Source organism: Pristis pectinata, chromosome 14 (assembly GCF_009764475.1).
Source record: "Pristis pectinata isolate sPriPec2 chromosome 14, sPriPec2.1.pri, whole genome shotgun sequence".
Taxonomy (NCBI): Eukaryota; Metazoa; Chordata; class Chondrichthyes; order Rhinopristiformes; family Pristidae; genus Pristis; species Pristis pectinata.
In genome coordinates this window covers 7579410-7592399 of record NC_067418.1, presented here as the reverse complement: position 1 = coordinate 7592399, position 12990 = coordinate 7579410, and the positions used below count along the sequence as shown (strand labels likewise).

Below are 12990 nucleotides of genomic sequence, written 5' to 3'. Positions count from 1 at the left end.
ATCTGGTTGCAATGGCGAATTAAAAGGGGAGGCGAGTGTCCTCCCGGTTGGTAAGCCGGACAGATGTTTAGGAGTCCTATCATGTTCTGCTGTATGTGTGAGAGAATGGGAGCATTGTTTGCATCGATTTACATTGGGCAGAATGGCCCTCTTTTTTACCAATGGAGTATCATCCCATCTTTAAATGTTGATTTATTGAGCGAAAGTTGAATGAAAGCGTAGTTAGTATTACCGAAGCATTCGAGTCTATTTAATTTAAATGCCGCTGAATATTTCACTCTCGGGTTGCGAGTCACAATGTGTTTAGGATTGTCGGGGACTGACTTTGCCATCTGTTACCTACACTAGGAACAGAAGACACGAGAGAGCGGGGATGTGGCTTGTAGACTAACATTTGCCTGACTTCGTCAATCCCTCTCCCCGCAAGGAGCATTCTTTCGCCCTAAGATTGTCCTGGGGAATGGGCTGTATATTGTAACAACGGCAGAAACTTTGGTGACATTTATTACAGGGAAGAGAGGGCGAGAAGTTAAGCAAAGGAAGGGCCGGTCTTCAGGATGCAATCAATGTTAAAAAGTAGTACAGTTTCCTTAAAACTGTAGTATCCATTTGCTGAGACTACACTGTGGTTTAGCATACTCGGTAACCGTGTAAACAAATAATCTCCGCATTCCCAACGCACAGTATGCAAGACTACACGTCTGAAAGGCAATATATAAAGTCAGGCATGGTGCAGAGAGCTAATATGCTAATAGCGTTTACTCAGATCAACATGTTACCAATCCCAGAATCACTGTATGTTGGTCTCATACGGGATTGGGGGGGAATTAACTATGATCTGTACATTCCAACGAATGTACAGATCCAACGAATGTACAGTTTCAGCAGTGTCAGAGGGTGAAAAGAATGAATGTTCAGGAGGACCGGAGACGAAAGTAATCTGTCGTGATGCTGATAAACCCAGCGCGTTCACTGATATTTGGGCTCGTTTGATTTCCTCTTTGCTCCCCTCCCCCTTCACCCCAACACCAGAACCCCCTTCCCACCCCCTCCACCCCCTACCCCGCCCATAGCATTAACCTGATGCTAGGCTTTGTGAAGCACACCTTGTCACGGCAGTGAGCCGAGGCACGCAAATCCCCCCATTAATGTCGCACTTTTGAACTTAGGCGCAGTGCAATATAAATATACAGCATTTTTTTCAGGTACGTCAGGTTTTGTTTTGAAGAGCACACCGCTTCATGTTGGTTAGAATTTAATTAGACAGTTTTTAAAGAGACAATATAAGAATCCTGCGTTTAGCAAGAGCAACAACTTTAAGATTTACTCTAATATAATTCAAAAATCACATCCCTTCGATTTTAGTTTTTAAAAATCATTTTATGTCCTTGTAAATCTTTCCAACCCTTCGCGAAGAGAACAGACATCCTTGCGAAGTAGATACATTGTCGATAATTTAGGCTTTTTTTGAACCCAGATATCACAGTGTTTTCGGAGCTCAAAATACATATTACATGCTAAACGGGCGACAGAGAGCCATAATATGGCAAGTGCGTAATTTTGCAAGCCCCAATTCGAGTTAGTTTCGCAGCTATTTCAAACAATAATGAGTTCGTATCCCTTTCGCTACTTAAACTAAGGCTGGTTTAATAATACGTGGACATTATTGTAAAGTCATCACTGGAATTAATGCCTGGAATAACGCAAATCCCCATGAACAGTAACCACTGTAAGGTCGTCCTAATTCAGTGCTAAATTAACATCCATGGTATTTATAATGATTAAATAGTGACAGTTTCTTTGGTACAGCAACAGTTTAAATCTCAGAACCATAACTTTCCACTTGTTATTTATTGAAAAGTGGCCGAATTTAAATAAATGCCATGGAACACGGGCAGTGTGTGTTAAAATCGTGTTCGTGATGAATGAAGAGGTCTGTTAAGTAAACTTGACGTGCATCAGCAAGCAAGGTCTCGATGTTCTCTGCATAAGTTCAGTATTCTTTGTAATTGTACGCAAATCAGCGCAAATAAAAAGACCACTAACGTATTCTGTTAGGCAATCAAAATAGGTTTTTGTCGCTATTTCTGGTGCCCCTACTGCTTATTTCAACTCCAAAGCAAAGAATGGTATTTGCTCCTTTTGAAGGTGATGTGACACATAATAGGGTCATTTTTCCTGTAAAGTGAGCCAATAACAGATGGCTCGTCATTTTGATGTTTGTTTTTAGTTCTTCCAGTTTGTATTTGAGAGAATTTAGCAGTCACCGTGATTGACGACAGGAAATGGCAGATTAATTTTGATAATCGCCAAGAAGGCTTCCTGACGGCCACACCACACAAAGTGTGATTCTGAACTACCTTGAAGCTTTGTAATCGGTAGTGTTTTCAGTGTGCCTATCACGGAAGAAAGTGAAATGTGATACATAATGTATTCTGTGTGAGTAAAAGAAAATCTCAAACTGCATATATCTTTCTCCAGTTCAGACTGGAGAGCATCCAATGAGTTTTAACTGTAAATAAATACAGCGCCAAGCATAAAACGCCCAGAGAAGAAAAGGGATCACCGGATTAATCCTTCACAAATCTTTGCACTACGCTTAGAAATGTCTATAGCATATACATATGAAATATAAAGTCTCAGTATTAACAAACAAACCCCTCCTCCCTTTCCATGAACTGTTAGTTCTGAGACTTTAATGCTTCCCAATTTTTGCTTGCAGTATTAAGATGCAATGCTGGGGTTAACCTAAGAACTTCGTGAAAATTCAATGAAATTTTTCGCTAATGGACACTCACCTAAGTCAAAGCTTTCATTGAAAATAAGGAACAAAATGTTAACACCGGATACTTAATCAATTTGAAATTTGACAGGCGTTGTCATCTTTCTGGTCAGGCAGAACGGTGTTTCTTTCATTTTGACTACTAACAATAATTCGATCTGCACATATCATTTGTCGTCTAACTGCCCAATATAAACGTTTCGAAACGAAATCTAGTGCCTTCACATAACAAATGCTTTCAATCCATCGTTTTAAATTTGATTATAATAAGTGAAATTAAAAAGTCAGCCTTTATATAGACATAAAATATCAGGATTAAAAGTCTCAAATTCCCCACATCAGGGAAAGTAAAAGTCTGCGCTTTCTTCAAGTGGAGGAAAACGCGCGGGCTGCTGGGTGGCTAAGATTAGTTTTGTGCTTCCGAGACAGGATTGTTTTAGATGTTAAATTGCATTTCAACGCAGTACCTCTGCAGTATGACAATCAAACTGAAATTCTATTCCCTGTTAGATCGTGCACTGTTGTGTCAACTTGAATCTCGAACAAAACAACCCACTGGAAGAAACCCATCTTATTACCTCCGTTACTTCCCAGAAAAACGAGCATGCAATAAAACGAATGTCCATACTATTGGAGCACTTCAGATATCTCTGGCCTGCTATTGTTATTTTTTATGTGATGGCCACGGCAATTTCAACATGGATTGACATTAAACGCACGAAACGAACTATTGTCTTGCAACATTGCCTCCTAACAATTGCGAGATGGAATAAACGTGGAAGCAAGGTGCATCGCCGTGGGTGGCTAAAATTGCTCAGCTTTCACTTTCCAGGGGAGGCTGGTGCGTTTATCTCTCCACGCTCTGTGAAATAGTTGAAAATCATTTCGGTGCACTAGGTCTGATCAGATGCTTTGCAAGTAACTGCGGTGTGATGTTGGCAAACGCCATGGACGGTGTATATATCGCATTGCTGTGTGCAACACATTTAGATTACCTTCTATGAATGTTGCATGTAACAAGTGCAAATCAACATAGAATCCGTAATTAACTAAAACCGTTTGCTTAGGGTGTAACTGACAATATCTGTTATTCCTTCTGTTGTGGGGATAATTTGGGTGAACTAATAACCTGGATTTCAAACGTGTTTGTATCGGAATGGGGATACATGGCATCGGTTTTCCGATTGGGTAATTGGGTACCCTGACTCATTTTCGTTATGATCTTTTTGCGCCCTTTTTTCCCCCTCTGTTTTATTCAGATAGCCTTTGTTTCTCTCTTCCCAACAGATACCGTCTACATCTGTTGGTTGGGTAATGTAATTTGCAATTATTGCTCTTCGCGTTGTCTAGTGCCAAACTGGCCAGTCTTGGCAAGTGATTCCCTCGCGTTGTTCAACCAAGGGCTTTTCAAAATGTTCCTCCTTCAAGAGAGAGAGAAAAAAAGAAAAAAGAAAGCATCGACCAACTGTATCAAAAATTTACAAGCGCTATTTGAAGGGGTTGGGGGAAAGGAAACATTTTAAGGTTAGCGAGAGGGAGTGGCATAGTGGGATTAATGTGATGCCTTTAACAAGATGTTGCCACTTCCTTCTGTTAGATATGATTATATGATTTAATATCGTGAGTATTTGGAAATGCAAAGAAAACTCAAGGCTTCCCATCAGAGGAGATTACATCGATATGCTGCTACCGTAGCACAGAAGTATATATATATATTACAACGGGAAAGCACAATGTACTGCTTCAGAGGTACAAAGGAAAGGGATTTGCTTTTCCAATTCCTCGCTTCTATAGGATGACCAGGAGTTGGTCATGTGGTTGACTGTCATATTTCTGGCCTCAGTATTCCTGTTCAAGTTATGCCATCAAGCTAATATATTTTGACTGCCCTTCTCTCTTGTGACAAAGCCTCGCAGCTGCCTCCGAATCAATATATGTCAAAGAAATATGAAAACAATCATGACAGAAGACTTAAAGTCTCCGTACACTGTGCATAATGAAATGTCCCCTGTATTCTCAAGGTACTTGGGCACACTGACTCATTTACCGTCAACTTTCCTTTCTGCTTGATTTTTTATTCAGATACCTTTATCAGCAGATACTGGCTACATCTGTTAGTTTTGTAATGTAATTTGCAATTATTGCCCTTCATGTGGTATAGTGCCTTAAATTGTCTTTAATTAAAAGCATAATTAAGGGAAGGTCTTAAGCAAGTCAATTACTGGATGGCGTTTTAAGACAAACAAGAGCGAGTTTAAGATTTTATTAGTCGACGTCTTATTTTTAATTTAACACACCAGTCCCCATTACGTCAGGGAGAGGTCAAGATCTAATTTTCCCACTGCATTTTTATATAATGTCGAATGAATTACCACATCTAAAAACATTTATGTCAACTGCCCAGTGTTTTACGCGACCCATTACTACTGAGCAATACTTAGAATGAATAATGTAATAAGTTCAACCTTCTAAATTTGTTGCGGCAGAATATTTTTGAAAATGTTATGATTGAGAGAGAGAGAAGTAATTCAACAGTATAATGTAAATTTAAATTATGTACAGCTACGGATTTCTGCGATTGCTGTCGCTCTGTTTACGTCCCCTCACTTTTAAAAATGCGAGAAGTAATCATTTCAATTATCCTCACGATATTTACGTTATGATTGTTGTCACTCAGTTGAAAACGCATAAAATGTAAATTGCATCTTCTTCCTGGATTCTCCTTCCGGACGGTTTGTCGCTGTTATTGGCCCGATTTACTTCGTGTTATTTCCCTTTCTTGGATTATTTCAAATATTCCGTCAATTATTTATATAAAAAAAATCCCTTTTGTGCTGATGAACCTCTGTTGTTAAGTCAGGCATGGCGCATTCTTGCTTTCTGCGGCCGTCCTTATTGCACGGTATCTATTATCCAGTCAATGAAATGTTCACTCCTCGTATTATCTAATTCCATTTGTTTGTTTCTGTGACATAATGCTTTATTAGTTATTATTGACTATCAGAGGCATTCAAATATCATTTCTAAATGAAAATAATGCATCTCCGAAAAGTCATGCCTCATAATGTAACAAGTTTTGGGGGATATATTGCAAATACGTACAGCCGTCGCTTGCTGTTTTTAGACCTTTCGACCTTCAGTGAAGGGCTTGGGCTTTTTTTTGGAAAATTAATTATGTCGATACACAGCCGTGTTTAAGATCTCAATCCCTTCAATTCATTTTTTTAATGTAATGCTTATACGATCCGTACTCACCTGGGACAGTGCGGCTTCACGCGAAGTTGTCGAACCCCAATCCATGCTTAAAAGAACAGCAATACTTTCTAATTCCCTCTGGAGAAAGAGAGAGAGAAAAAAAATAATACAGAACAAATGTAGAATTGTGGCTTGGATCCAGACGCACAAGGAGCCATTTTAATTCAGACATTTGTGGAAAAAATGAATAGAAACACTCTTTAGATATTATATTCGTGAACTATCGAGACATTAGAGCATTTCACACCTTCAGTGATTCCATTATTTGTGATTGTCATTAACGATTAGCCGTTAAACATTGAGCTGTGAGAGAATATGAAGAGATTTGGGGGGAAATCCTTTGTATAATGTTAATTCAGCATGCATGCTTTTGTTGTACTTTGCATTATACAAACCTATTTTGTGGAAAAATATGTGTAATTTTTGTTTTGAGGGGGCATCATTTCATTTGCTTCGATACACAGCAAGCTCCTTTCGTTTCTAAAGCAGGCTGTTGGACAAGTGCGCCATTTCCTAGTGCCTAGCACCTGGAGTCTTGTAAAATTAGCATTGATAAGATTTAGTTGAAATGTAATCTCTTAATCTATCCCAAGTTACACAGAGATAATTACACTTTCGCTGAATTGCCATGGGTCAGTGTCTCTGTAGACTCTGAGGAGTTGATTTAGTGACAATAGTGTATACATGAAAAACAGTGTTTTGAGATTATAATGTTAATAGATTGTACTCACTGGGGAGTGCAGGCGGGCTAAAACTAATTCGGTGCACCGTAACTTGGCTGTCTCACCACAGCGCTCGAAATTACTTATGAAGCTTAATTTGAAGGTGGGAAGGTCCCGTTGTAATTAAAGACAAGACGGAGAATTAACATCACTAGGGTACTGGGATGCTAGTGAGGTTTTTAATATTGTTTTACAGAAACGTGCGTTAGCCCATGCCCACGGAGGGGTGAGAGAAAGAGTATGCAATTGAGGAAAAGACTGCTTGAATATGGTTCGGGTCAATGGGGTTCCTCGTAATTTACGGAATGTGACATTCTATTCGAATATTTAATATTTGTGAACTAAAAGCAGTTATATAAAATAACTCAGAACCCCAGGGGTTTGCTAAAAGCTGTAACACCTCCTGATAAACCACAGTCCGATGGATATAGACACAAAGAAATAAAAGCCAGAACCAAGTGAGATACCAGGAAGACCATCTACAGAAACTGTATGATCCCACAAGTTCTTTCAGAGAGTCAGAGCAAGTGAAATTTATGTCATTCAAGATGCTGTCCGGTTGTGTGAAAGAGTAGAGATAGGAAGGGGGGGAGGGAGGGGAGGGGTCCACGTTATGGAAGGATGAGGCCATTGAGTTCCTCCATCAATTTTTTGGTACTAAGACTGCATTCTATCTTCTGATTGTGTCCTTAAAACCAATTATTAATGATCATGCCTTCAGCTCTGGGATATCCTTCTTAAACCTCTCCTCCTCTCCCCCCCCCCCCCCCCATTCAAGATGTTCCTTAAAACCTGCAGGTTCTTGGTCATTAGTCCCAATATCACTAATTCATTGTCAATTTTGTTTATCTGACTATGCTTTGATTAAGCAATTTTAGATGATTTATCATAATACAGAAGCTATACAAATGAAATGTATTGTTCTTGTCCCCATTCTGATCTTTGAGTCTTCAATGATGAAATAAAATTTACACTGTAATTCACCAATAGATAACTCTATTTTACCCCTTTTCCTGTCAGATATTCTCAGGAGAATAGCAAATACTGTAGTGTGTTACGGAAGTTATTGCAACACTGCAAAATCCTATGTCTTAAAATAATAACTGGCATTTGCCACCATAGAAGATTTTTTGGAAATTCGTTACTCAAGAAGGATGTAGTGTGTTGGCATAAAATAATGCAGATGCTGGATATCTGAAATGAAATACAAAACACTGCAAATACTCAGCAGGTCAGGCAGCATTTGTGGAGGGAGAAGCAGAGTTAACGTTTCAGGTCTGAGGCCCTTCATCAGAACTGGGCGAGAGAAAAAAAGCAAATTATTTATCAGTAGCAGAGGAAGTAGGTGAGGGATAGGGGAAAGGGAACAAGGGGAATATCTCTGATATGGTGAGATCAAATGAGTTAATGTGGTAGTTAGAATCAGATTGTGTATTTCTGTCTGTGTTAAGTGTAGCTAATAGCAGAAGTGTGAGACATAGCAGGTCAGACTATTCTAACAGAGAGAAGAATGTATGCACACAAGCTGAATTTCTCCACAAAATGTAAATGGCTTATAATACCTGGTGTGGAACTCTGTCAGTTAAGGGATAATCACAAAATATTGCAAAATATCTAATTTATCTGGAGAAACCAAAATCATCAATGCCTGAACTTTACCATAAAAATAAACTTTCTTCACTTGACAAAAGAAACTGCAGATGCTGGAATCTAAAACAAACAAAAAAGAACACTGGAAGAACTTGATGGGTCAGGCAGCATCTGTGGAGGCAAAAGGTTGATGTTTTGGTTGGAGACCCTGCATCAGGACAGAGGGAGAAGAAGAAGGATTGCCCATATGTAACAGTTCAAGGGGAATTGTGATTGAGACTGGTAGGTGGGAGGTGGAACCAGATGGGGATGGTATGATGAACACTTGGTACCAGGTGGGGAGAGGTAGGACAGATATGGGAAGGCGATAGGTGGAACCAGATAGGGAGAGGATGATGGGCAGATGGGAGGGGGTAGGTGAACAGAGCTAGGTGAACAGGCGTGGGCAGAAGAACACCAGGGATGTGAGTTACCTAAAACTGGAAAATTCAATGGTCATACCATTGGATGGCCAGCTCTCCAAGCAGATTATGAGGTGTTGTTCTTCCAATTTGTGTTTGGCTTCTCCGCTGCTATGGACAGTCAGGTTGGTGTGGGAGTGGGTAGGAGAGTTAAAATGACATGCAACTAGAAGCTAGAGATGGCCATTGCGGACAGAGCACAGGTGCTCCACAAAATGGTTGCCTAGACTATGCTTGGTTTCACTAGTGTAGCAGAAGCCATATTGTGAGCACTGAATGCACTTCACCAGGTTGGAGGGAGTGCAGGTGAACCTCTGCCTCACTTGGAACTTTCTTCAATATCTCATTTTACATGTCCATGTTATTCTCTATCAACTCCATGTCACTACCAGTTAATCTCTGAGAAGAACAGAGCAACAGTCTTTCCCCATCATCAAGTCTACCTGAAAAACTGAGCCAGCCTGTTCTGCAATTTGTCGGTCATGTTTGACCATAAACTGAACATCTGACCCCAAACTGAACATCTGACCCCATATTCCCTGGATCATAAAGGTTGCCTATTTCCACTTCAATAACATTCTCTCCCCACCCCTGCATCAGCTCAATGCTGGTCAACCCCTATTATTGTTTCAAACCATTCCATTACTCTCTTGGCTGGCTTCTCATCTTCTACCTTCCATAAACGTGAGCTCATTGAAACTTTCCATCTGTACCTCAAACCCAACTGAGTCCTGTTTACACTTCCCTCTGTCCTTGTGGGCCTACTTCCCAATCTACCAATGCCTTGATTTTAAAATTCTCATGCATATGTTCTGCTAACTCCTTTAGCCACCTCTCTGAGAGCACAGCTTTCCCAAAATTTTGGCTTCTTTTGCATCCCTGACATCCTTCACTGGACCTTAGGCATGAGAATTTACTTATTCTAAGTAGTAGCACAACGAATATTTAATCCTTCAACCACCATCATAATAAATAGACCACTTGATCATTGACACCTTGCCACTAGTGAGGGAATGCTTTGTGCAAATTCCTACATTAAAAGGACAGTTACACTTTAAATAGTACTGAATTGCCTTAAAGCATTTTGGGATGTTCTGAGATTGTGAAAGGTGTTATCGAATGTATATTTATTTTCTGTAAACATCTCAACCTTTCAATCTTTTAAGGAGATCTTTGACCAAGATTTTGGTCACATACCCTAGAGGGTCCTTATTTTAAATCTAATTTTAAACCTAATTTTAAATCTAATTATATTTCTGGGATGTTTGGAATATTTTACAAAAGCATTATATAAATACAAATTTCCCTTTTGAGTCCAATAGGCATAACCAGCAATGGGTAAGGCAATAACAATATACTGTAAAGGGAATGTTTCTCATATATATCATATGTGAAATAAATATCTGCTCCAAAAATAACTTAAAAATAAGTAATTCAGAATATTCAACATTCAGGATACAATCAGTTGATTTGCAAATTTCTCATTACAATTTTGTATGTATCATTTGTAAACTGATTGGAGTTTCCCTTTAAATTAATTACTCAGGAAGAATTGCAGCTGCACAGTAAATGATGCCTGGTAATTTCAGGTCAGTAACTTCAGCACCATTATAAGAAAATTATCATCATAATTTGTTTATAGTACATGGCTCTGAATCTCTTTGTATTTTAGAGGATAAAATGCAAGTTCAGTTCCTGCAAATGCAGTTTACCTGGTGCACATCTGCTCAAGAGGAATAAAACATGTAAGTTGTCACATACTAACATTGTCTTTTCAGACTTGGCTGCACTTGTGGAGATACTCTGAAATGTGATATATTAAAATATTTGCTTTTAAAGCCCCAGTGGTACTCTGCATGGTAATGTATTGTGAAAAGTACTGGAATAGCAACTCAGAGGTTCAACTGATGCTCTTGCAGGGTGTGAAATTTAATTTAATAAATGCTGTAATCTATGTGCTCACACGAAGTAAAATGACCCAAAAGATGCAGACACAAGGCACTACAGATGCTGGAATCTGAAGCAACAAACAATCCACTGGAGGAACTCGGCATCTGTGGGTGAAAGGACCCAAAGGATGCAACTGAATGTTGAAAAGGAACCCAACCCAGTAAAGTGTACTGATTAAGGACACGAGCTAATCAAAATGTTTTGTCCCAGAAAAGTGTGCTGTCACTAAAAATATCATTAATAATAACTTACTTTTATAAATAACAAAAACAAAAAATGCTGGAAACACTCAGCAGGTCAGGCAGCATCCGTAGAAAGAGAAACAGAGTTAATATTTCAGGTTAAAGACCATTTAGCTCTGCTTACTCTGTTTCCTCTTCCACAGCAGCTGTCTGAAGTGCTGAGTGTTTCCAGCAGTTTCTGTTTTTATTTCAGATTTTCGGCATCTGCAGTTTCTTTGACTTACATTTATAGGATCCCTTTAACATAGCAAGACATCTTAAAGCAGTTCATAAGAACACATCAAACAAAATTTGAAACAGAGCCACCTAAGGAAATACTAAGGGTTGGCATAAGAGGTAGCCTTAAAAAGAGTAATGATACAGAGAGATTTAAGAAGGTAACTTCTGAGCTTAGAGACTAGGCAGTTGAAGACACAGCCAAGAGTGACAGGACAAAGAAAATTGTGGATTGTGTACAAGAACTGAAATGGAAAAGATGTAAAGTATTCCCCACTGGGAGGAGGTTACAGAGGTGGGGAAGGGTGAGTTCATTTAGAGATTGGAATATGAAGATCAATATCTTAAAATCAACATGTTGCCTGACCAGTAGGGGTGCCATGTTTGTACTGAAAATGATACCGTCATTTCACACTGAAAGGCTTGAGTCATTTTAGTTTTAGTGGTGCTAATGACTTAAGATGGAAATTATAATTAGTTTTGTGATTGCTGCAAAAATAATTCAGGTAATTTATTCGTCTAATCATTTAACCCAAATCCTCGCATGATTATTTAGACTACAAAGGGGACTTTGTACTTACAATAGTTCTCAACTCTGAAAAGACAAAATGTTCTATGCATATATTACACAAGGGGTACTTGTGAATTGTTATGCCATGAGAATAAACTTCAAAACTCTCTTGTGTCTTCATTAATTATGGGTTGAATGGTTTTCTACAGTATTGCGATAAAATAATAAATAATGTTAAATAAAAAACCATCTAGTGCACAGATACAAAATGATACACTAGATATACTGCTAAACTTGGACTTACTTAAATTCAAATATTACAGTCCACAACAATTGCAACAATACAAGAAATGGATAAGAGTGTTAAATGTAAAATGACTGAAAGTTATTCATTTGTCTGGATTTATCACCATGAGGAACAGAAGTGGTATTTAATATCAATTTTCTTATCTCAAGAATGTATTAAGATAGACTAGTAATCAATTGGGAGTTATACAACAGTTTATCTTTTACTTAAACATGCAGTATTTGGGGTTTAATGACTATTCATACCCTGGTATCACTGGACTAACATTCCCCTGTAGTACATGCTGGTTTCTGGAAACAAAAGTATTAATATCGCTCTATCAATGTGAACTTACTCGTGAACAATAAAACATATTGTCAACTACTTTCCTGAAATAGAATTAAAAGAACCAGAAAGAAAGACAACTTATGAAAAATTATTCTCTATTCTGTGTTCTTTCCAAGGATGTGCCCAAAGTCTCCTCGAAGAAATATAACATCCCTACTGACTGCTGGGGATTCTTGCACCAGGAATGCTCAAGTGGAGGAGGAGGATTTGGGATGGTATCGAGAACCTCGGGTTCACACACCAGGACTTCACAGAAACCTTGCATATGTGGTAGAAAGGACAAATTACCTACTCACTCACTTTCAGCCATCTCCTGCCCCATCTGTGGAAGGCCTGTGGTTCTCACATTGGCCTCATCAGCCACCTCAGAAACTCAGACATCTGGAATGGAAGCAGTCTTAGTACAAAGTGTTGATGGACGAAGTCACTTGCCTCATCCTCAATCTCAAGAGACTACCTGAGAAGAAGAAAATTTATGATGAATGTCGGCAAGTATTAATAAAAACAAAATTAATTACTGGATTGCAGATATGTTTACAATCTTAGTTAAATACAATAATCCCAAGCAAGCTTGTCACCAAACTCTGAGACCTAGGATTCAACACCTCGTTCTGTAACTGGATCCCC

General features: G+C 38.8%; 1 long non-coding RNA gene across 1 annotated transcript; it reads right to left on the bottom strand.

The window, feature by feature from the left end:
• Positions 1-2411: 2411 nt before the first annotated feature.
• Positions 2412-12785, bottom strand: LOC127577879 (uncharacterized). Its single transcript, XR_007957456.1, has 3 exons — positions 12664-12785; positions 6038-6115; positions 2412-4203 (listed from the first exon to the last, which is right to left on the bottom strand). It is a non-coding gene; the product is annotated as an uncharacterized LOC127577879 (long non-coding RNA).
• Positions 12786-12990: the final 205 nt, after the last annotated feature.